Source organism: Ursus arctos, unplaced genomic scaffold, assembly GCF_023065955.2.
Source record: "Ursus arctos isolate Adak ecotype North America unplaced genomic scaffold, UrsArc2.0 scaffold_36, whole genome shotgun sequence".
Classification (NCBI taxonomy): domain Eukaryota; kingdom Metazoa; phylum Chordata; class Mammalia; order Carnivora; family Ursidae; genus Ursus; species Ursus arctos.
Window position 1 is genome coordinate 4,525,099 of NW_026623050.1, and position 23,856 is coordinate 4,548,954.

The following is a 23,856-nucleotide window of genomic DNA, read 5'->3' on the forward strand; positions in this document are numbered from 1 at the left end:
AAGCTGCATCCCAGGGGTATGAACAACTCTGGCCATTAGTATGGCCCTGTGATTAATGGATGCCACATAGACAACTACAGAATCTAAGAAAACACGGTTCAATCATTAAGGGCATTTAAAAGGCCTTCAGTCCAGTCCCTCCATTTTATAAACAAGGAAACTGATATTTAAAGACATAATGTCGGGGCGCCTGGGTGGCGCAGTTGTTAAGCATCTGCCTTCGGCTCATGGCGTGATCCCGGCATTCTGGGATCGAGCCCCATATCAGGCTCCTCTGCTGGCAGCCTGCTTCTTCCTCTCCCACTCCCCCTGCTTGTGTTCCCTCTCTCGCTAGCTCTGTCAAATAAATAAAATCTTTTTAAAAAATAAATAAATAAAGACACAATGTCATTTATCCAAAATCCAATGAAGCTTGTTAGCAGTGCTGCAAGGAATAGAATTGTCATGCACTACTCCCAGCTCAGTGACTTATCAGCTACCCTCTATCGGCTTATGCTAATGTGTATACTGACTGAGTACTTGCCTTCATCTTGTCTTGTGAATCTAAAGCAAGGATAGGTAAACTTTTCCTGTAAAGGACCAAACAATATCTTAGGCTTGCAGATCATATAGTCTCTGTTACAATTACTCAACTCTGTCATTGTAGCACTAAAGCAGCTGCAGACAATATGTAAATGGGCGTATCTGTGTCTCAATAAAACTTTATTTGTGGACACTGAAATTAGAATTTCATATGAATTTTCACATGTCATGAAATGTTCTCTAAAAATTTTTTTTCAACCATTTAAAAATGTAGTAACTAAGCTTGCAGGCTGTACAAAAATAGGCAGCAGGCTGAGTCTTACCTGTGAGCCAGTTTCCTAACCCTTTATCTCTGCACACTGCTTATAAATCTCAGATGACTGAACCAAGCGACAGTGAACCACTCTAGGTCTTAGTTTCTCCATTGAGAAAATGGGGCAACTAAACTCTAAGGTCCCTTTCAGAGCTGTGACCTTGAGGTTTTTGATAAGGGTACCTACCTGAAGACAAAAATGTGCTGTAAAAGGGAATCTGTGGGCTCCTTCATGGGACAAACTATTAAAAATACCTCTCTCAGATAACTCCAAGAACCAAAGTCATTCAGGAATTATATTATTAAGAACATTAGATATATAAAACTTTACAGTAAAAAAAAAAATTCGTGAAATTATTAAGTTTAGGAAATAGGATTAAATGAATTTCTTTACTCCAGGACTTCTCAAAACAATGCATTAAGGCTATCCAAAGGAGGGGTCTTCCAAAAACAGACTCTCAGACAAGGACTCGGGCACAGTTTATGTTAAGAAGCAAAAATAGAAAACACAAATGAGACAGGGAAAATTGAGATAGGGAAATGAGAAAAGCCATATCACTTATGTTAGTGAACAAGTTATGCAGCGAGCACCTGCAGCTCAATTCTGCCGGAAACTCTATGGGAAACTATGATGTGGTTTCAGAACATTCCACAGAGCAGGAGACTTAGGCATTTATCTATTAAGTCCAGCCTCCCAATGGTTAAGAGTTGTCCTGTGGGTGTGATGGGGAGCCCAGAAGTTCCCAGAATGCTAAAGAAAGCCCTCAGGCAAAGAAGAGAGACAGCTCAAGGTAGGAAGCTATCCACATTCCAAAAACATCTACCAGGGCTAAATTCAGAGAGGGGCTGAAGAGATAAGGTTCTGAGTGTTGGCTATAAAAGGTGATGGGCGGAGGATGGAAATCAATATTTTCTCACCTCATCTGCCCTCAAAATGCTTTCTTCACAAATCATCCCAACTAATCTGACTGAGGAATTCCTTTATACATGAAGCATCTGTCCTTGGAGAGATACTGCTTTAAGGTAAATACAATAGTGGCAGTGACTGGGTAATCTTCATAAAATCAGAAGAGCTCTTCAGGCTTTATTTTCTAAAATCAATATGACAAAGCATACACTAAATATCAATAAGCCTCTGTCCTCTCTGGGGCAGAAACTAGGCCAATACATTTCACACAGTGCCAGGCACGAGGTCAATTCCAACATGGAAAAAAAAAAAAAAACGCAAAGAACAATTCACCTCCAAATGAGGTTGCCATCTGAAGTGATGCATGTCGGAGGAGGGACAGAATGTTCAAAGTGTAGTTGGAAGCATGACAAGGCATCACCATCTGCCATCTGAGTCCCATCTCCCCAGCCCTTTAGCCATCTGCACACCTGCTCAGGCATGTCACATTGGGGCAGGGATGGCCATGCCATCATTAATGCAGTGGCAATAAAAACAAAAGCTCGAGAAATAGCTTTAAGGCCTCTGACACCGTTACTTCCTTAAATTTGGAATCTGTTTCCATAAAGAAACATATGGAAAAGAGATTCATAAACCTAGTGCTTAAATCTACACAGGGCTGAAGTTTCTGTGTGAGCTGAATTTTTAGACTACCAGGTCATACGTAGAAAACCAGCAAACTGTTAAAGAAAAAGCATGGCAAACGCTAAGCAGAACCAAATCTGGAATCCATTATACATATTCTCATTTTGAACTTTGATCAATACAAGAAGCACCTCTTTTCTACCTTCATTCAGATTTCATCTCTAGATTCACTTTTCCCAGGAAAGCTAAAATAAATCCACCCAAAACTAATTATGGAGAAGTGCCTCTAAGTGCTCAAAGCAATCAGTTCTCCCAGAGAGCCTTGCAGATAAGTTTGGCTATTCCAGCTCTTTAGACCCTCCACAACAGAGACTGGGTTTATGCAAATGCGGCCCACCCAAAGAGGACTAGAGCCTGTCCAGGATCCATTCTGTAAGAAAGGCCATTTACTTGGTCTGTCTGCTCTAGGCAATAGGATATTGATTCTAAATGTTACAGAAGTTCCTCCCAGTTCAAATGTCTCTTCTTAAAAATATCTAAAAGGTCTTTTTTTTTAACTTGGAAATTATAAAGCTATCAAAAGACACCCTGTTAATAGGAGCTCACTGAATATATTATATGCAGTGAAATAGATATACCCTCTTCTCATTAGTTAGGTTAAGCATATGAATCTGTGGGGAGACAATCCATCTGAGTAGTCAGATGTACAAGCTCTGAGGTCAGACTGCTTGGAATCACCCTGGCTTCACCACTTACCAGCTGTGTGACCTGAGTGAAGTCACTCAAATTCTCTGAGACTCAGTTTCCTTGTGTATAAATGAGGCATAATAGTACAAGTTAATGCAATGCATGTAAATAAAAATACGGGTGAAGTGTTTACCATGGTATTTGGTAAATAAGAGTTTTTAAACATTAACTATTTGTAGTAGGCTGAAAAATAACTCTCCAAAAGATATTCACATATGAAAACCTGGAACCTAGAGATGTTACCTTACATGGAATAAGTATCTTTGAAGATGTGATTAAGTTAGGGAGCTTGAGATGGGGAGATTACCTGGGTTACCTGAGTGGACTCTAAATGCAAACATAAGTATCCTTATGAGAGGGAGTCAGAGGGACACTTCACACACACACACACACACACACACAAACGCACGCACTCACGCACTCACGCACGCTCGAGTAAAGCCAATGTGAAGATGGAGCTGAGAGAGATTTGAAGGTGTTGGCCTTAAAGACTGGAGTGATGGATCACAAGCTAAGGAATGTCAGCAGCCACCAGAAGCTGGAAGAGGCAAGGATAGGCCTTTCCCCTAGAGGCTCCAGAGGAAGTGCAGCCCTGCCAACACCCTGATTTCTGCCTAGTGATAAAGATTTCCGACTTCTGGCCTCCAGAATTGTAAGAGAATAAGTTTCTGTTGTTTTAAGCCACCAAATTTCTGATAATCTGTTAGAGCAGCCATAGGAAACTAATACACTGTTGTTATATATTTGTATCAATTCTCCATCGCTACATAACAAAACTTGGTGACTTGAAGCAAAAAATATTTGTTATCTCAGAGTCTGTGTGGATCAGAAATCTAGGCACAGCTTTGCTGTGTCACCAACTCAAAGTCTCCCACAAGGCTATAATCAACGTGTGGACTCTGCTTTCATCCTCAGGCATGGATAAGGGTATAGTTCTTCACAAGTTCCCAGACCGGGGACCTCAGATTCTCACTGCATGTTGGTCAGAGGCTACCCTCCGTTCCTTGTCACATGTCTCTCTCCACAGAGCAGCACAAAACATGGCCGCTGACTTCACCAGAGTGAGCAAAAGAGAGATCAAGAGAGAAAGAAGATCGAAGTCAACATCTTTTTTTAACCTCATCTCAGAAGTGACATCCCATTATATTTGCTGCATTGTCTTTGTTCTAGAAGTAATTCTTTAGGTCTAAGACCCTTAGACCTAAGGGTCTAAGAATAATTGCCCAGAATAATTATTGCCAACATCTTTTTATTTCATAACTCTCCTGGCTCTGTATCATCAGCTGATCTTTTGAACACTAAACTCATCTAACTCACATTGGTCTGCTTGCTATATAAGGTAGGACTGGTAATTTTAAAAATTCCCAGTCTTTCGGTCTGCAAATGCTCAGCACAGACTTTAAAATAAAAGGGAAGCATCAGCCATATTTCTGTAGCTTTACATCGTTCCCATGTGTTTCTATGTAATTCTTCCAACTCTGAAAAAACTGTACGCTATGTAATTGCTAGGAATGGTTTCTACCTGCCATGGTGGTAACGAGAGGATTTTTCTAGATTTCCATGATTTTGGCACAACAAGAACAACTTACAGCCCAGAATATTTTTCATTCTCAATAGTTATTCCCTATGTCTCACTGTCACACGTGTCTCTCTCCAACCCTGGAATCTGTGACTAGCTTTCCAAACTGTCCTTTTGTTTCACTAACATTTTACTGTTTGAATGTTCCTACAACTTAGATCAAATATCATAGAAACTTTGAGCTGAAAATATCTTTAAGATTTATTTATTTATTTGAGGGGGGGAGTGGGGGAAGGGGAGGAGGGAGAGAATATCCAAGCAGACTCCCACTGACTGCAGAGCGCAACTGGGGGCTCGATCCCAGGAGCCATGAGATCAGGACGTGAGCAGAAACTAGAGTCGGATACTCAGTCGACTGAGCCACTCAGGTGCTCCTGAGCTGGAAATACCTTAAATTTGCCTAATCGAGCCTCTAAGAAAAAAAGCTCAGAGCAATTTCTCTCTCACATTCTCTGATACTCTCGTGCTAACAGAGTCAGAGTTGGGTCTATTATCTCAATTCCTAAATGCAGTGAGTGTGTGTGTGTGTGTGTGTGTGTGTGTGTGTGTGTTGTGGCTCACTGTGCACTGCTTTTAGACATTGACTAGTTTTCGAGTACACAATATATACTGGGGAAATGTTCGTAAGCAATATCAAAATCCATGTTAGAACAACAACAAAAATATCCAAAAGAAACATAACATTGTGATAAGGATTCTGAAGAGAAGAGATGATAGAGCGTGAATTTAGCCCCATGTGGAACATGAATTCTTTTCTTGGCTTCATGTCCTAATATCAAAGGAGATAAAAACCCTACAGAAATTGAACAGGAATGGCTTAATATAAATAATTATTATAAATAATTATTAACTATTTACAGGAAATTAGCTACCAAAAGAGAACTTTAAAGATTATCCGAGGTCTTAGTGAGAGAACCCAAGGAAGAAACATACTTGGGAGGGGTCCCCTCCCCAAGGCTGGAAATCAGACCCAGTTAGAGGGCTGTGGTTGCAGCCTGCTGGATGGCACAGAAGTTGCTGGGCTGCCCTAGGCTAAGGCTGGTGGGCCGGGAACCATGACTGGGTGCCGCTGAAATTCTCTAGGAAGCTGCCATCAGAGGGTGCTGTGGAATTCACTGGGAAGCTGTTGGAGGCACCCACAGAACCTACCTGGAAGGCACCCATAGGGTGGTACTAAGCTCCCTGGAGAGCAGCTTTCCAAGAAGCTGCCTGCTGCTGATACCACTGACCCTTGTTGAAGGTTACCTCCATGGGGTGTCCTGCAGCAGGATGGCCAAGCACCACAGGAACAAGAAGGAGGGAAAAATACATCTTCATCTGGAAGAGAAGCCCCTACCTATAGTGTTCCCCTTTTGCCCTCTACTGACAACATTTAACATGGTGCCAGGAAGTAAAGAAAGAAATGCTTATAAGATCCATCTCTGCTATCAAGCGTGACAACAAAGGGTAGATTTGGAGCTGAGAAGCAATACATCGATAACAGGTACGGCGTCATCATCGGTGAAGAGGCTTGGGCTCTAGTCTCAGCAATACTAACTTGCTAACACCTAGTGACCTTTCGGACACTTGATCCCCTTCATGATGCCTTAGTATCTCTCTTACTTTCATTAATTCAATCTATTTTTCTCCATTTTTTTATTTAAATTCAATTAACATATAATGTATTGTTGGTTTCAGAGGTAGAGGTCAGTGATTCATCAGTCTTATATAATACCCAGTGCTCATTATATCACGTGCCCTGCTTAATGTCTATCACCAAGTTACGCCATCCCCCCCACCTACCTCCCCTCCAGCAGCGCTCAGTTTGTTTCCTATGATTAAGAGTCTCTTATGGTTTCTCTCTCCCTGGTTTCATCTTGTTTTATTTTTTCCTCTCCTTCCCTATTTTGAGTTTGTCACAATGAGCCATTCAATTACTTCAACATATAATAACTGAAAATAGCAAATAAACAAAACATACTTACCAAGATTCCAAGAACTCACACTAATAGATTTTTGTTTTATTTTGCCAGATACCAAACTTTAAGACAATTTTTACTTGATTCCTAGTGGTGTTTATGATATTGTGATTATAAGAAACACATATCTTCATCCCCTCTCCTGGCACAGCAGTTTCTGAAACACTTGGAATTTCCTGAGTGATAGAGGTAAGAGGAATATCTTTTGTTATTCATAATCGGCCCTCCAGCAACCGTACTTGAGTTAATGCTAATGAGGTGACTCTTGGTGGGCTACTAGATAGCTTCAGGATGAAGGCTGGTTGCAAGGTGATTAGAGGGTTGGAACTTTCAGCCCCATTCCCCCATCTCAAGGGAGGGGTGAGCAGCTAGAGATTGAGTTAATCACCAATAAGCACTGATTTAAGCAATCATGCCTGTGTAATGGAACCTCCTTAAAAACCCTAAACAACAGGGTTCAGAGAGTTTCTGATTTGGTGAATACATGCAGGAAGGGTGGTGCACCCCTATTCCATGGGGCAGAAGCTTCTGTGCTAGGGACACTTCTACACTTTGCCCAATACACCTCTTCACCTGGCTGTTCATTTGCATCCTTTATAATACCCTCTATAAGATATACTGGTAATAGTAAGTAAAGTACTCTCCTGAGTTCTGTGAGCCATTCTATCAAACTATTGAACCTGAGGAGGAGGTCATGGAAACCCCCAATTTATATAACTGGTTGATAGCAGTACATGCAGCTGGGACTTGAGATGGGCATCTGAACTGGGAAGAGTCTTTGAGTCTGAGCCCTAAACCCGTGGAGTCTGAACTGAGTATTTAGTATCAGAAATGAACTAAACTGTAGGACACCCAATTGGTGTCTACAGAGAATTGGAGAATTGCTTGGTGTGGAAAACCCACACATTTGGTGGTAGAAGTGTTGTGGGTAGGGGCGCCTGGGTGGCAGAGCGGTTAAGCGTCTGCCTTCGGCTCAGGGCATGATCCCGGCGTTCTGGGACTGAGCCCCGCATCAGGCTCCTCCGCTGGGAGCTTGCTTCTTCCTCTCCCACTCCCCCTGCTTGTGTTCCGTCTCTCGCTGGCTGTCTCTATCTCTGTCGAATAAATAACTAAAATCATAAAAAAAAAAAAAAAAAGAAGTGTTGTGGGTAAAACAGCCCATTACTGCTATAACAAATTACCAGACTTAGTGGTTTAAAATAACACAAATTTATTCACTTATAGCTCAGGAGGTCAGAAGTCTAAAAGGGGTTTTCCTGGCTGCATTCCTTCTGGAGGCTCTATGGGAAAATCCATTTCCTTTTCCACCTTGTGGAGGTGAGCTGCATTCCTTGGCTCATGGCGATTCCCTCTAGCTTCAAAGCCGGCAGTGTATCACCTCTCCTCTTTGACCTCTGCTCCTGTCCTCACAATTTCTGTCTCACTCATCCCTCTTGCCTCCCTTTTACAAGGACTCTTGTGATTACAGTGGACCCACAAGATAATCCAGGATAATCTCCCCACCTGAAGATCCTTGATTTAATCACATCTTCGAAGTCTCTTGCCGTGGAAGATAATATATTCACAGGTTCTAGAGATTAAGGCATGGATGTCTTTGGGAGGCCATCATTCTGCCTATCATACAATCCTTCCTAAAATTAAAGTCTCTTGAATATGACCCGATTTTTGCTTCATGTATATTTTCTCATATAAAAGGGTTTCAAAACCTACCTACCTACTTTTCAAGATGCTATAATGAATTACCAGATACCCTTAGTCTTTCTTCAGTCCCCCTATTCTTACTCTTCCTAAGAAATAACTTTCACCCTCCTTATATTCATTAAATAATAAAAGAGATGATACATTAGTTTATGAATTCACTACCCCTAATGACACAAGTTTTCTCACAGACCCTCAATTACTCTACCAACCTCTCTATATTTATTTGAATTGTCTTCCAAGAGTTAGAGGGATTTCTAAATTAATGAACAGAGGTGCAATGCCCATTCAGCACACACGCATACACACACACAGTCCTGCCCCACAAGCCTAAACTTGCTTTTTACATTTCCCTCTGTTCCAAGGTTTCCTTATTCTCATTCTGTTTCTCAGTATATGGCAGGAGGAAAGTAGAATACATAATTCTAGGGGCGCCTGGGTGGCACAGCGGTTGGGCGTCTGCCTTCGGCTCAGGGCGTGATCCCGGCATTATGGGATCGAGCCCCACATCAGGCTCTTCCGCTGGGAGCCTGCTTCTTCCTCTCCCACTCCCCCTGCTTGTGTTCCCTCTCTCGCTGGCTGTCTCTATCTCTGTCGAATAAATAAATAAAATAAAAAAAAAAAAATAAAAAAAAAAAAGAATACATAATTCTAGAGTACTTTTGTCTCAAGACAAAGATAGTTTTCAATTAGAATATAGTGTCAAAATGGGACTAGAAAACAACGAGATACCACCACACACCTATTAGAATGGTCAAAATCCAAAAAAAAATTGAAAATTCCAAATACTGGTAAAGGTGTGGAGCAACAGGTACTCAAATTTGTTGTCAGTGGAAATTCAAAATGGTACAGCCACTATAGAAGACAGCTGGCAGTTTCTTACAAAACTAAAATACTCTTACCAGATGATATGATTTTCTGCCTAGAAAACCAAAAGCATTAATTAGGGGAGTTTAAGCTGCTGTAACAGATAAAAGTCAAAACATCAGTTGTTAAAAGGACACAAAGTTCATTATAGTTTAAAGCAGTACGTGTTCAATAAGCATATGTGAAATGAATGCGCAAATTCCAACACTGTAATAGTGGAAAAAAATAGAAATGATCTTAATGCTAGTTAAATAAATAATGGTAACCCCGACACTTACCAAAAATTATGCTACTATTTAAAATATATTGTATGTCTATGCATACCAACTGATAAACATAGCCATGATATGTTTATGTTTTTAAAAAAAGCAATTCTTGTACAATATATGCAAACATTTGGAAGAATATATCCGTTAACTATGGAATTCTGAGGTTCTGGGTACTCAGACTGCCTGGATGATTTCCCAGGACAAACCTCCTGAGCAGAAACCGGGCCAACAGTGCCCTACCCTCTGGGCCTGAACGGCAGCCTCAAGACGGCTGTCAGGATTTAGTGGGTGAAACTTGGATGCATGGGCTGGGGATTCCCCAGGACTCCACCTGGTGCAGAGCGAAGCCAGGGCTGAGAAGGCAACAGGGTAAACCACAGGCCAGGGACCTCCATTTGTCCCTTTGCTCCAGGTCCCTCAAGTGTTAAAGATAAGCCTGCCTGAACTTAACCACAGCAACCTTCTCTACCAAAGCTGGAGTTTTATCAATGCTGGTAATTATTTTCAGTCTCATGTTGGCCTAACTGCACTTCCCATCATTGGACTGGGCTTTACTGCAGCAGAAACTGACTGTTTTCTGAAGGCTACAAACAAATGACTGGGACACAAACACCAGATGTCATCCTGTCTCAGACACCACCAGGGCCTAATGCCTCTGCCAGTCTAAAAAGCCATTTGATGGCATAAATCCAGGCAGCATCTTGAGGCCAGTTAATTCAGCCATGCCTGTCACTAACTGTCATCCTTTGCCAGGGCCCAAAGTGCAAGCTCCTCTGGTCATTTGTCCTTTCTTCTGTTCTCCCCCCAGTTCAGTTCTCTGTTCACCCCAAATCCACCTTTCATCCTCCCATTATTAACAAATCCACCAGCCCTTCTCATGTTACTCTGTGGGATCCTCATTCTTTGTCGAGCACCCCTGAGCTTCCACCTTTCCCCCAAACACTCCCTCTACCTTGTCTGTTTCCACTTCCAATCCTGGGTTGTTCATTGTCCCTCTGCCCATATGATGGGGGGAGTGGGGAGGATGGGGATATCCACCACCTTTTTCTTGCTCTACACTGCTGCCTTCAGACTACTACCCCTCCACCTTTGTATAAACACACCTCCATTGAGGGTTATATCATCTGTCTGTCGCTCCCACTCCTTCCCTTGCCATGGTTATTACTGACTTTCTAGTTACTACTTGTATTTCTTTCTTACGGATTTGAGCACCTGGATCATCTCATTACCTTCCTTTCTTCTCTAGCGCTGTTGTCATTCAAGGTTCTAGGTGAATCTGATGTCTTCCTGCACAACCGATCAGACATCACAGTTCCTTGACCTCCACTCCGTTTCAGCAATCTACTATTCCAAATCCAGTTCTTTCCAAAACTATTCCTTTTCAAGCCAAAATCTTCACATCCACTTCCAAATTGCACCTTCCCACCTTTTCTTACTCTTTATTCTCAGTCTCTATTCTTACACCTCATCAATACCTCCAAGCCTTTAATCACACATCTCCCCTAGTCTGTCTGACTTCCTGTCATGCTCCAATTATCACTGAAAACAAAAATGTGATTGTGTCACTCTCCTACTTAAAATTCTTCAAAGGCTCTTCATTTTTTTTTTAATTTCAAATTCCTTAGACAAAGAATTCTAACTTTATAATTTGACCACTCCAGCCTTATTTCACCCCCCACTCCAACACATGTCCTGCACTCCATCCAGTTTTGCTGACCTAGTTGCAGTTCCATTTATTCATCTTCTAGAATGCCCTTCTCTACTCTCTCCTCTTGACTAACTCAAAACAGTTTAATTTTTTTAATTAAACTTTTTACTTTAAGGTAATTGTAGATTCACATACAGTTTAAGACATAATACAGAGATTACCAAAGATAACCCAATGCAGAGATAACCAAGCAAAGATAACCCCTTTACCCAGTATTGCCTAATGGTAACATCATGCAAAACTATAGTATAGTATCAAAACCAAGACACTAATACTGGTATCATCAAGATACAGAAGAGTTCCATCACCCCAAGGATCTCTAATATTGCCCCATGATAGTCATGCTCACTTATCGCCCACCCCTGACCCCTTCTTCATCCCTGGAAACCATTAATCTGTTCTCCTTTCTTGTAATTTTGTCATTTCAAGAATGCTATATAAAAGATACTATATAGTTTGTGATCTTTTGAAAAATTGGCTTTTTTCACACAACATAATTCTCTGGAGAATCATCCATGTTGTTGCAGGTATCAATAGTTCATTCCTTGTTTGCTGAATACCACTACATGGAGTGGATGCACCTGTTCATCTACTAATCCATTTTTCAACCATGAGCCCATTAAAATCATATGGGTTGTTTAAAGTTTATTTTCCTCTTATGAATAGAGCTGCTATAAACATTCATGTAAGTTTTTTATGTGAACTTCAGTTTTCATTTCTTTGAGATAAATATTCAAGAGTGTAATTCCTGGATCATATGGTTGTTGCATGCTTAGTTTTTGGTTTTGTTTGTTTGTTTTTAAAAAACTGACAAAATATTTTCCAGAGTGAATGTGACATTTCACATTTCCACTACCAGTAAATGAATGATCTAGTTTCTCCACATCCTCACCAGCATTTGGTGATGTCATTTTATTTTAGCCACTCTGATGGGTATAAGTGATACCTCATTGTGGTTATAATCTGCATTTCCCTAATGGCTACTGATGTTAAGTATCTTTTCATGGGTTGATTTTCCACCTATACATCCTTTCTAGTGAAATATCTCTTCATGGGCTTTTTTCTCATTGGATTTTTTTTTTAACCATTGAGTTTTAAGAGTTCTTTATATATTCTAGATACTAGTCTTTTGTCAGATACATGCTTTCTAAATATTTTCTCTCAGTCTATAGCTTACCTATTCATTCTATCAATTGGCTATTTCAAGGAGAAAAAGAAGTTCTAATTTTGATTAATTCTAATTTATCAAATTTTCCTTTTATGGATAATGCTTTTAGTGCCAAGTCTAAGAACTGTTTACCTAGCCCTAAATCCTAAAGATTTTTTTTTCTTAAAGCTTTATGGTTTTACATTTTATATTTAAATCCATGATCCATTTTGAATTCATTTTTGTATAAGGTATGAGACTTAGATCAAGGTTTATTTTTTGCCTACAAATGATCACTCACTCCAGCACTATTTCTTGAAAAGGCTATCTTTCCTCCACTGAATTGATTTTCCTCCTTTGACAATAGTAAGTTCAACATATTTATGTGTATCTATTTCTGGCTTCTCTATTCTGTTCCACTGATTTATGTGTCTATTCCTCTACTAATACCACACAATATTGATTACTATTATTAAGTAGAAAGTCTTGAAATCACATAGATTGAATCCTCCAGGTTTTTGTCATTGTCAAAATTGTCTTATCTATCCTAGTTCTTTTGCCTTTCTACATAAACTTTAGAATAATCTTGTCTATATGTACAAAAACATCTTGGTAGGATTTTAATATGGAATACATTAAACCTGCATATCAATTTAGGAAGAATTGACATCTTTACATTGTTGAATCTTCTAATCCATGAAGAGAGTATGTTGCTCCATGCCGTTAATCTTTGATTTGACTCATCAGCATTTTGTAGATTTAGCACACAAGTCCTATACATGCTTTGTTACATTTGCACATTCAGCGTTTTATTTTTTAGATCATTTAAAATAGTATATTTTTAGTTTTAGTGTCGATATGTTCATTGCTAATATATGGAAATACACTTGATTTTTGTATGTTGATCTTGTACCTGCTACATGCTGAACCCATTTATTAGTTCTGGGTTTTGTTTTTTGTTGTTGTTGTTGGTTTTGTTTTTTGTTTTTCGTGGGGTTTTTTTTTTTTTTTTTTTGGTAGATTCCTTTTCTTCATAAAAAATCATGTCACCTGCAAATAAGGACAGTTTTATTTCTTCTTTTCTGATCTGCATGCCTTTTTTTTCCTTGCCTTATTGCACTGGTTAGAACTTCAATCACTATGTTGAGTAAGAGTGGTGAGAGCACGTATCTTTGTCTTGTTTCTGATCTTTGACAGAAAACATTCAGTCTTTCACCAGTAAGTATAATGTTAGCTATAGGTTTTTTATAGATGTTCTTTAACAAGCTGAGAAAGTTACCCTCTACTACTATTTTTCTGAGAATTTTTATCCTGAATAAATGTTGAATTTTGTCAGATGTGTCTTCTATATCAATTGATATGATCATCTGATTTTTCTTCTTTAACTTATTAATATGGCAAAATACATTGATTTTTACTATTGAACCAGATTTGCATTCCTGAAATAGACTCTACTCAGAAATGGTGTATAACTATTTTGGTATATTGCTGAATCCTATTTGCCAATATATTGTTAAGGATTTTTGAATCAGTATTCATAAGGGACATTGGTCCACAGTTTTCTTTTTTGGTACTATCTTTGTGCAGCATTAGAATCAGGATAATTCTAGCTTCATAAAATGAATTAGGAAATACCTTCTCTATTTTCTGGAAAAAGATGATATAGAAATGATGTTAATTCATATTTAAAAGTTTGGTAAAACTCTCCATTGAAACCATTTGGGTCTGAAAATTTGTTTGAAGAGTTTTTGGTTTTAGTTTTCCGTTACAAATTCCATTTCTTTATAGGCCATTATAACTACTACATATTGGATGGCAGTTTGTGTATTTTGAGGAATTTGTTCATCTAAGTTCTCAAATCTGTAAGTACAATTGTTCATAGTTTTCCTTTATTATCCTTTCAATATGTGCATGGTCTGTAGTGATATCCCCTGTTTCATCCCTGTTACTGGTAATTTGTTTCTTCTCTCTTTATTTCTTAATCAGTATGGATCTTTTCGAAGAACTAAGCTCTTTATTGAATTGGTTTTTTTCCTTTTTTTTTCTATTTTTAATTTCATTTATTTATACTCTTATTTTTTTTTTCTTCCTTTTGCTTGCTTTGGGTTTATCTTGCACTTTTTGGGGGCAGCGTGGGGGTTCTTGAGGTGGAAGCTTGGATAATTGATCTGAACCTATCCTACTTTTTTTTTTTCCTTTTTTAAGTTTTATTCATTTAAGTAATCTCCAGATCCCACATGGGGCTCGAACTCATGACTGAGACTAAGAGTCACATGCTTCTCCAATTGAACCAGCCAGACATCCCTGAACCTATCCTACTTTTCTAATGTAAGCATTTAATGATATAAATTCCCCTCTTACTCCTGCTTTAGCTATCTTTCAGAAACGTTGATAGGTTTCATTTCCATTTTTATTCAGTTAAATATTTTTATTCAGTTCATTTTATTCAGTTTACTTTTTAAATATTTTTTCCCTTGAAACTTCCTCTTTAACCCATAGATTATTCAGAGGTATGTTGTTTATTTCCCATGCTTATCTTTCTGTCATTGATGTCTACTTTCATTACATTGCATTTGGAGGACACATTCTGTATGATTTCCAGTCTCCTAAATTTATTGAGGTTTCTTTTATGGCCATGGATATGATCTATCTTAGTATATGTTTCCATGGACACTTGAAAAGAATATGCATTTTGTTGTTTTGGGGAGGAGTGTTCCATAAATATCAATTGGATCCATTTGATTGATGGTACTAATGAGTTCTTCTGTATTTTAGTTGATTTTCTGTCTAGTTTTTCTATCAATTATAAAGAGAGAGACGTTAAAGTCTCCAACTATAATTATAGTTTTGTCTATTTCTCCTTCTAGTTCTATCAGGTTTTATTTCACATTTTTACAGTTCTGTTATTTGGTACATACATATTTAAGATTGCCATAGGATTTTTTTGGTGGTTGGCCCTTTTACATTATGCAACATCCTTCTCTTTCTCTAGTAAATTTCTTTGCTTCGAAATCCACTTTATCTGATATTAGTATAGCCACTCCTACTTTGTTTCAATTAATGTTAACATAATATCTCTTGTTCCATCCTTTTATTTTTAATATAGCTATACTGTTATATTTCAGGTGAGTCTCCTATAGGTAGCATGTAGTTGGATCACGTTTTTCAATTCATTCTATCAGTATCTGTCATTTAATTAATGCCTTTGGACAGCTTATTTTAATATAATTATTGATATATTAGGGCTTATATCAACCACATCATTTTTTGTTTTCTGTTTTATTTTTCATTTGTTTCTTTTTTCCTGCCTTCCTGTGAATTGCTTGAACATTTTTTATAATTCCATTCTGATCTATAGTATTTTTGAGCATATCTCTTTGTACAGACCTTTTTAGTGGTTACTCTAATCTATTACATGATATACACACAACATAGTCTAGTAGTTCTTTTATCAGTTTGAGTAAGGTGTAGAAACCTTGCCACTGTTTTATCCTTTTATCCTCTTCTTTTTATTATAATTATCTTAAATAATTCCTCTATGTACATTGAGAATATTGTCAGAAGGGTTATAATTTTTGTTTTAACCATCAATATATTAGAAAACTCAGAACAGGAGGAGAGTCTATTGTATTTACCTATATTTTTGCTTACCATAATCTTCCTTCCTCCTTGATGTTCTAAGATTTTTTTTAAGTTATTTTTCTGGCAGAAAAAAAGGAAAAGAAAAGATAACTAAAACTTCCTAAGCTATTCTTTTAGGTTAGGTCTACTGACAAGTTCTCTTAGTTTTCCTTCTTCCAAAATTGTTTTAATTTCCACTTCATTCCTGAAACATATTTTTGTCGGATATAGGATTCTGGGCTGACAGTTCTTTTCTTTCAGCTCTTAAGGCAGATATTGTATTTGTTTCTTTTGTCTCCACATTTTCTTTTGTGTCCACATTTTCTGATGAATAACTGCTATCATTCAAACTGTTCTTCCCCCATAGGTCAGATGTCTTTTCCTTCTCACTGCTTCAGGTATTTTCTTTGTCTTTAGTCCTTCACAAGTATGACTATGACGTATGTTAGTGTGTCTTCTGGTGTATCCTGTTTAGGGTTAGCTCAGCTTCTTGGTCAGTAAGTTCTGGGTCTGTTTTGTTTTGTTTTTTTCCTATATTTATAAAGTTTTCAGCCATTATCCCTTCAAGTACTTTTAAAATCTTGCCCTTTTTCTCCTTTTCTTCCAGGACTCTAATAACACTGTGTTCGATCTTTTGTTATAGTCCCATAGGTCACTGATGCTCTGTTTATGTTATTCAGTGCGTTTTCTCTCTGTTGTTTAAGATTAGGTAATTTCTATTGATCTGTTTTCCAGTTCACCGATTCTTTCCTCTGACCTCCCCATTCTTCTGTCGAGACCATGAACTGAGCTTTTCATTTCAGCTACCGTATTTTTCATTTGCATTATTTCCATTTAGTTCTTCTTTATATCTTCTATTTCTTTGTTGAGAGGGTTTTTTTCATTTATTTCATGCACATTCATAATTACTCTGAAAGATTTTTATGACAGCAGCCTTAAAATCTTTGGCAGATGACTCTAATATTTCTTTCATCTCAGTTTTGGTATCTTTTGATTGTCTTTTCTCATTCAGTAGGAGATTTTCCTGGTTGTTGATATGACAAGTGATTTTTTTAAATTAAAATGTGAATATTTGGTACGATGTTATGTTATGATGTTATAAGACTTTGTTTTACCTGGCTTTCTCTGATACCACTTCAGCAGGGGAAGGGGCTAGGGGGTAGGTATCACCAGCTCATTACTGCCAGATGTACAACTACTTCATTGTTCTGACAAAAGTCAGATATTTAAAATATGAGTGTTATTATTTTTTCAGAGAAAGTAAAATGTGTGTTTTGAAAAACTTAGTTCAACAATACATTCCTCCAGGAAACCTTTCGTAATCCTTTAATCCTGGGTTAGGGTTCCTTCCTCTATGCGTTTCCAGGTCTACCCATACTTACCTCATTGTAGAATTATCATACCATTTTGTAGATGCCTGTCTACTTGTCTGTTTCTCCTAAACTGCAAGCTTGGTGACGGTGCTGACTCTGTCTTACCTGATGTTGCATCCTATACTAGGATAGTGTCTGACATATAATTGTCACTCCATAAATATATATACATATACATATATATATATTTTTTTTTAAGATTTTATTTATTCGACAGAGATAGAGACAGCCAGCGAGACAGGGAACACAAGCAGGGGGAGTGGGAGAGGAAGAAGCAGGCTCATAGCGGAGGAGCCTGATGTGGGGCTCGATCCCACACCAGGATCACGCCCTGAGCCGAAGGCAGACACTTAACCGCTGTGCCACCCAGGCGCCCCTCCATAAATATATTTTGAAAAGCTATCATTTTGCTGTCCAAAATCTTCAGGAGCTTGTTAGTAACTTCCAGAGGAAAGTCTGCACTCAGTTTGTTACTGAAGACTCTGCAGTCAGGCCTACTAACCTCTAGATGAGAAGCTCCCACAATTACCCTATGTAAATCCCTTCTTCAACCAGAAGGGTCACCTTGTCTCCAGAACCCTCCTACTAACATGCATTTCTCCCTACTGGTCTGGAGGATGGTGCAGAAGGATCTTATCTCATATCTCATCTCCACCTTAATTTTAGAATCCTTTTCCTAATCACCCTGACATGCTTGATCATAGTATTTGTACATTAGAACCATCTTTAACATACACTGACTCATTTTATTTCTTTCTAAGTATATCATTATCCCACAGCTACAAGATCCTTGCAGACAGGATCTACGTCTTTTGTCTTTAACACATGGCATAGTACCTTGCAAATAGTACTCAATAAACATTTGTTGTTGAAGGAAAACAAAAATTTTAATTTAGGATGTTTTAAGCAGATCCAATATTAAGCTACAAGTTTTAAAAATTGGTTTCTCCAAATATCCCATCTCCTTACTCAGTGTAACATAGTAACTAGATCCAGTAACTTAACCCCCTAAATGAGAAAAAACTTGATCATACGTAGACACCTTAAAAGATATTTAAGGTCAGTGCTGATTATGATCAAATGGCATTGAACAGAACTGTTTTTGTCTGTGCATTTGTTAAAAATAGCTCAAAAAACCAGTTTCATAGGTAACAGGCTGAGCAAGTGAACTTAAGAGTTCAGAAATGAGTTGCTAACTCCACATTAATTCATCCTGTTTTAAGCCTCATTATATGGCAGCTGCCCCATGGGACAAGCCTCCGACTTGAGTGACTGGCTCAGCCAGTGCTGACATTCCTCTCAATAATTCTTAGCAACCGCATCTACCTGTACAAACTCACTTTTGCTCATGGATTAATTTTTCTATGAAATGTCTCAAACAAATATTTTGGAAAAAAGTACAGCACAGGGTCTGTCTGCAGAGTTACATTTTGGTTAAAAACAACAACAACAATCCAGATAATTCTGGTTGAGTAAAGGGCTTCCTCCAAACGGGCAGGAAGTCAGGCATTAATAATTAGTGGGAGATGGGGTCTACAGAGCAGCGATGGGAGAAGGTGGGAGGCAAAAAACAGGGCAGCAAACAGTTGAAGAAAACTGCCTTTGCTTCCTGGAAAGGGTCTTCAGCTCACTTGGTGCGAAACAGCAAGTCCTACTGGACTCCAAAAACTTCTTTCATAAAATCACAGAACGGACCACAAAGAACTTCTTTGACACAAACAAGAAAGGAAAACAAGAAAGTCAGAAAAATCATCCAAATGAAGGCTTATCTTTGAGCCTATACTCAATGGAACCTAAAGGTGGAGCTTCGGGTTCTGCAGAAGTACTGTTATAACTCAACAGAAAATAATTTTAGCAGTTTCTGTAGGAGGAAAGAAGGAAAGAGAAGCAGATGAATCAGACTAGCTTGGGTATATAAAAGGAGCGGTGGGAGTAGTAATGATCTAGGATAAAGTGGAGAGAAGAGGGAGTCAAATGGAAAGTTATTTGGCTCTCTGCGTTTGACATAATTTTAACTCTTGACCCCCAGTGTCAATTAGGTCTCAATTAGAGCTGCTATTATGTGTATGTATATCTACACACACACACACACACACACACACACACGCACGTGCGCGCACACACAAGCACACACACAGTGGCTTTCTGATTCACTATTACAAGAAGTATAATTTGGGAAATCGGTATTATAAAATGGATTTCACCACTAATTCAACTCTCTCAGAACTGAGAAGCTTGAAAAGTACTGAATAACTGATATGCATTCATAATGCCTGGAAATGATATGCATTTTATACCAATAAAAAGGATGTAGTTTCCTATTGTGGAAAATTTGCTGTTATAGAATGTTTTTGATAAAATATCCCAGATGACAATTGACTTTCCCTTTCCTACCATATAAAACCTCATGGAATTCACTCCATTATCTTCTGGGGTATATAAGAGTTCATTACTCATTTGCCCTTGAGTTGGACAAAATCTTTATAACTCTTATGACTGTTTATTTCCTGCCCTCCAAACTCCCTGGTAAGAAGGAGCTACTTCACATTTGTAGGTTCCCCTCTTCCCAGGGTCTGCCATATAACTTTCAGAAGATTTTGACAAAGCCAACCTTAACTGATGATCTCCTTCTGTCCTGATAATTCAATCTCAGTAACTGATCAGAGAGACCCAGGCCAGAACTTGTACCAAAGTTCTGATCATCACATCCCTTTTGGCTTCTTTTGTGCCAGTCTTAGTCCCTGTCCAGAACTCAGAAGGTTAAGCCATGATCCCGGGCACTACCCTAGATTTCCTCTTCCTCACCTTCCAACCAAATAACCATCAGATTCCAGCAACTTCACCTCTTAAATCTCTCTTAAGTCCAATTCTCACTCACCCTAACCTGGGCCACCATCAGTTCACACATGTATTATTATCATAACCTCTAAATTCCTCTCCCACCCTCCAAATTCGCCACTTGCAAGTTATTCTCTATGTTGCAGCCACAGTATTCATTCTAAAGCATCCATTCTCTTCTTCAAGCCCTTTAAAAAATTCCTCTTTCTCCCCAAGGTCCACCTTCTTAACAAGAATGAAGAGCTCATCCTGATGTGACCCCAGTTACCACACTGACTTCATACGACTCACCCCTCCACCCACATCCACCTCCAGTCAAGACCCCAGACACATTGAACTAGCCATTTGCTTTCTCATTTCCTGGCCTATGTTCATGCATGGAACATTACCATTTGCCTACTCATCTTTTAGGTCCCTATTTAGATGGCACCTCCTCCAGGAGTCCTTTCCTTTCTCAAATGAGTAACGTGCCCTTCTAAATGCTCTCATAAAAACCTGTGCTTTATTATAGAATACACTGTGCTGGAGTATAACTCCCATTTACTAACCTCTATTTGCCCTTGGACTGTAAGGCCCAGGAGGTCAGGGTATGAGTAGGTCTTGCCACCTCTGCATTCTCATACCTGATACATACCCTGGCCCATCCAAACTCTACAATAAATATTGGTTGAATGAACAAATACACACCCAAGCCCCAGGAATAAGGTCATGCTTCTACCTGGCCACTCTGCTACACCCTTCAGGGAGATTTGCCCCTAAATCTCCAGTCCTATTTCTGGTCCCTGCTGGAAATCCCTCCAAGTCTTCTCATTGTTCTTAAAATAAAGTCTAAGACCCATACTATGGCCCAAAAACCCTACTCCATCTAGCCTTTGTTTCATTACCACTTGTAGCCAGCCTACAAGATGGTCCCAATGACCCCAGCCTCCTAGTATTCACATCCTTATGTAGTCCACCCACATTGTATCAGTATTGGTTTGTGTGACCAACAGTGTACAAAGTGATGACATATCATACTTTTGAGGCTAGATCATAAAAGTCATCATATCTTTTGGCTTTCTCTCTCCTTTGAATCACTTACCTGGAAAAAGTTAATTGCCATGTTATAAGCAACGCTGTGGACCCATATGGTGAAGAACCAAGTCCCTCGTTATAGCCAGTGAAGAACTCAAGATTTCAACCAACAGCCATAGACAAGAGCTTTCTTGCAAGCAAATGCTCCAGCCCCAGTCAACCCTTCACATGACTGCCATCCCAGCCAATATTTTTTATTACAACCACATGAGAGACCCAGAGTCAGAATCACCATGTAAGTCATTCCTGGATACCTGACCCACAGAAACTATAAGATAATAAGTGTCTGTTGTTTTAAGCCACTAAGTTCTACAGTCATCTATTATGCAGCACAATAGATAATATAACACTCTGGTCCCATCATTGCCTACTGATCCTTGTTAGACTTCCTCAATTATAGAACCATGCCAGCTTCCCTCTTGTCTGTGGGTCTCTTCACATGCTGTTCCTTTGCCTTTAGTCACCATAACAACTGCTTTATAGATCAGCCTAAATAGCATTTCCTCAGAAGCTTTCCCCGTCCCCCAGACTAGCTGAGGCCATTTTTCATATGCCTTTAGGATAGCAGGCATTTTTCCTTGTTAGCCATTTTCATATCTATTTACAACATTCAGTAACTATTTGTGGAACTATTTGCCAAATGCTGTACCATGTAACATAGGATCAAAACAAGCATTATTCTGCCCTCATAAAGTTAATAATCTGGAATTACTCTTTACTTATTAACACTCAGTCATTTATGTGATTATATACATTTGATATTAATTTTACCCTCATTTTCCCTTCCTCATTTTTCTCACTCCATCGGCCACATCTGGACAATTCTACCTCTGAAATGTTTCTCAGCTGGAGCCCCTCCTCTGCATTGCCCTCCCCTTGACTTAATTCTCAGTCTAATTGCAAAGAGCCTCATGGCCAGATTTTCCTACTGGAGGATTCCATGGCTTCTGCATTAGCCAACCTTTTTATAGCCTCCCTCTGACCCATTTTCTGCTATCTCAAGTTTCATCTATACACCTCCGTGTGCACTATCTCCCTATCATGTAACTTAGCTATTCTACTTAAGACCTCCACTGTCCCCCACCGCTATAAAATCAAATTAGAAATTCTACACCCAGCCTACGACATCTCTCTCTCTTTCCAAACTTCCCCCATCCCAGCTCATCTCCCAGAGCCCATCTCACTCACACACACACACACACACACACACAAACACACACCCTACACTATAGTCACACCCAACTTCTCAAGATTCTCCAAGCCAACCATGTCCTTTCATGCCTCCACACTGTTGTTCATGCTGTTTCCTCAGTATAGAAATCATTTCTGCAGCCACCACCCCCTCATACCTACACATATGCTAAATCCTTATACATCTATCAGGACCCAAATGACATGTCGCCTTCTCTGACTCCTCTGGGCTATTCAAGGGCCCTAACCCTGCTGGAGCACTTAAATCATGTCATAATGATGTGCTTGCATGACTCTTTCCATCTTTAAAAGTTCTTCCAGGTCAGGGAATAATGTTTTATTCATCTTTGTATTCTGAGCACCCAGCACAACGGTTGGCACAAAACAAACACAAAACAAAGTGGCATGATTCTTAGATGAATGCAAGAATGAGCAACTCTGAGTAAAACAATAACAACTGGGGCATGTACTATCTCACTTGCCTCTAATTTAAGAGACACTTGAGCAGAGACACTTAAAAGGACAAATCAGAAGCAAAATAATGCTAAACAGAGACTGATCCCCATAAAGTCCCACGAGGTGAAGCAGGCTGAAAATCAGCTAAGTCACGGTGTCTCTTGTGGAAGTAGCAGGGAGGTGTTAATGTGGTATTTAACACATGAACAACAAGTAACAGCAAAGAATGAACTGGAATAGGCAGGGCTAATGGTATGAAAATTACCTAGTGCAGCCTATATTTAGGACAAAGAGAAAAACAGCAAAATGTTTAGAATCAGCCCTATCTCAGTTTAATTCTCATGACAATGTATGCCCTATACACTTATTTAAAATCTTGCTTTACAGAACATTTTATAATTTATCACTGTAATGTAACATTTACTAATTCTGTTTAGGTCCAAATGAACAAGAATATGCCTTTATAAAAAGGATCTGTGAAGTATGTGGAATTACAATTACAGAGACAGGGCTTGGCAGACTGATATTCCCAACTCAAGAGGGCCAAGGAGCCAGACACTAGAAAGAACAGCCAAGATAGTATTTGCCATCCAGAAAATTCCCACCCACCAGCTACCAAGAGGAATAAATGCAGAACAGCAAGTACAGACCCAAGGACTTCTACTGTAAAATATTGTAGTGATATGGGTAATGGAATGGGGAAATAAGACAACATCACAACATAATGGCCCAGCACTGTAGAGAGGTAAAAATGTTTTTTTGATGACCATAAATGAAAATAATTGTCAAAAGTAAATGAAATCAGCTATGTAAATATAAACACCATCCCTATTTGTTCTCTAAGAGTGCAATCACACATTTCTTTTATCAATATAAAAAATAAAAACAAAGAAAAATGATGAGACCCTATTCATGGAAAGAGCTACCCTTACCATGTCCAAGTAATATTTGGTTGCTTCCTGGC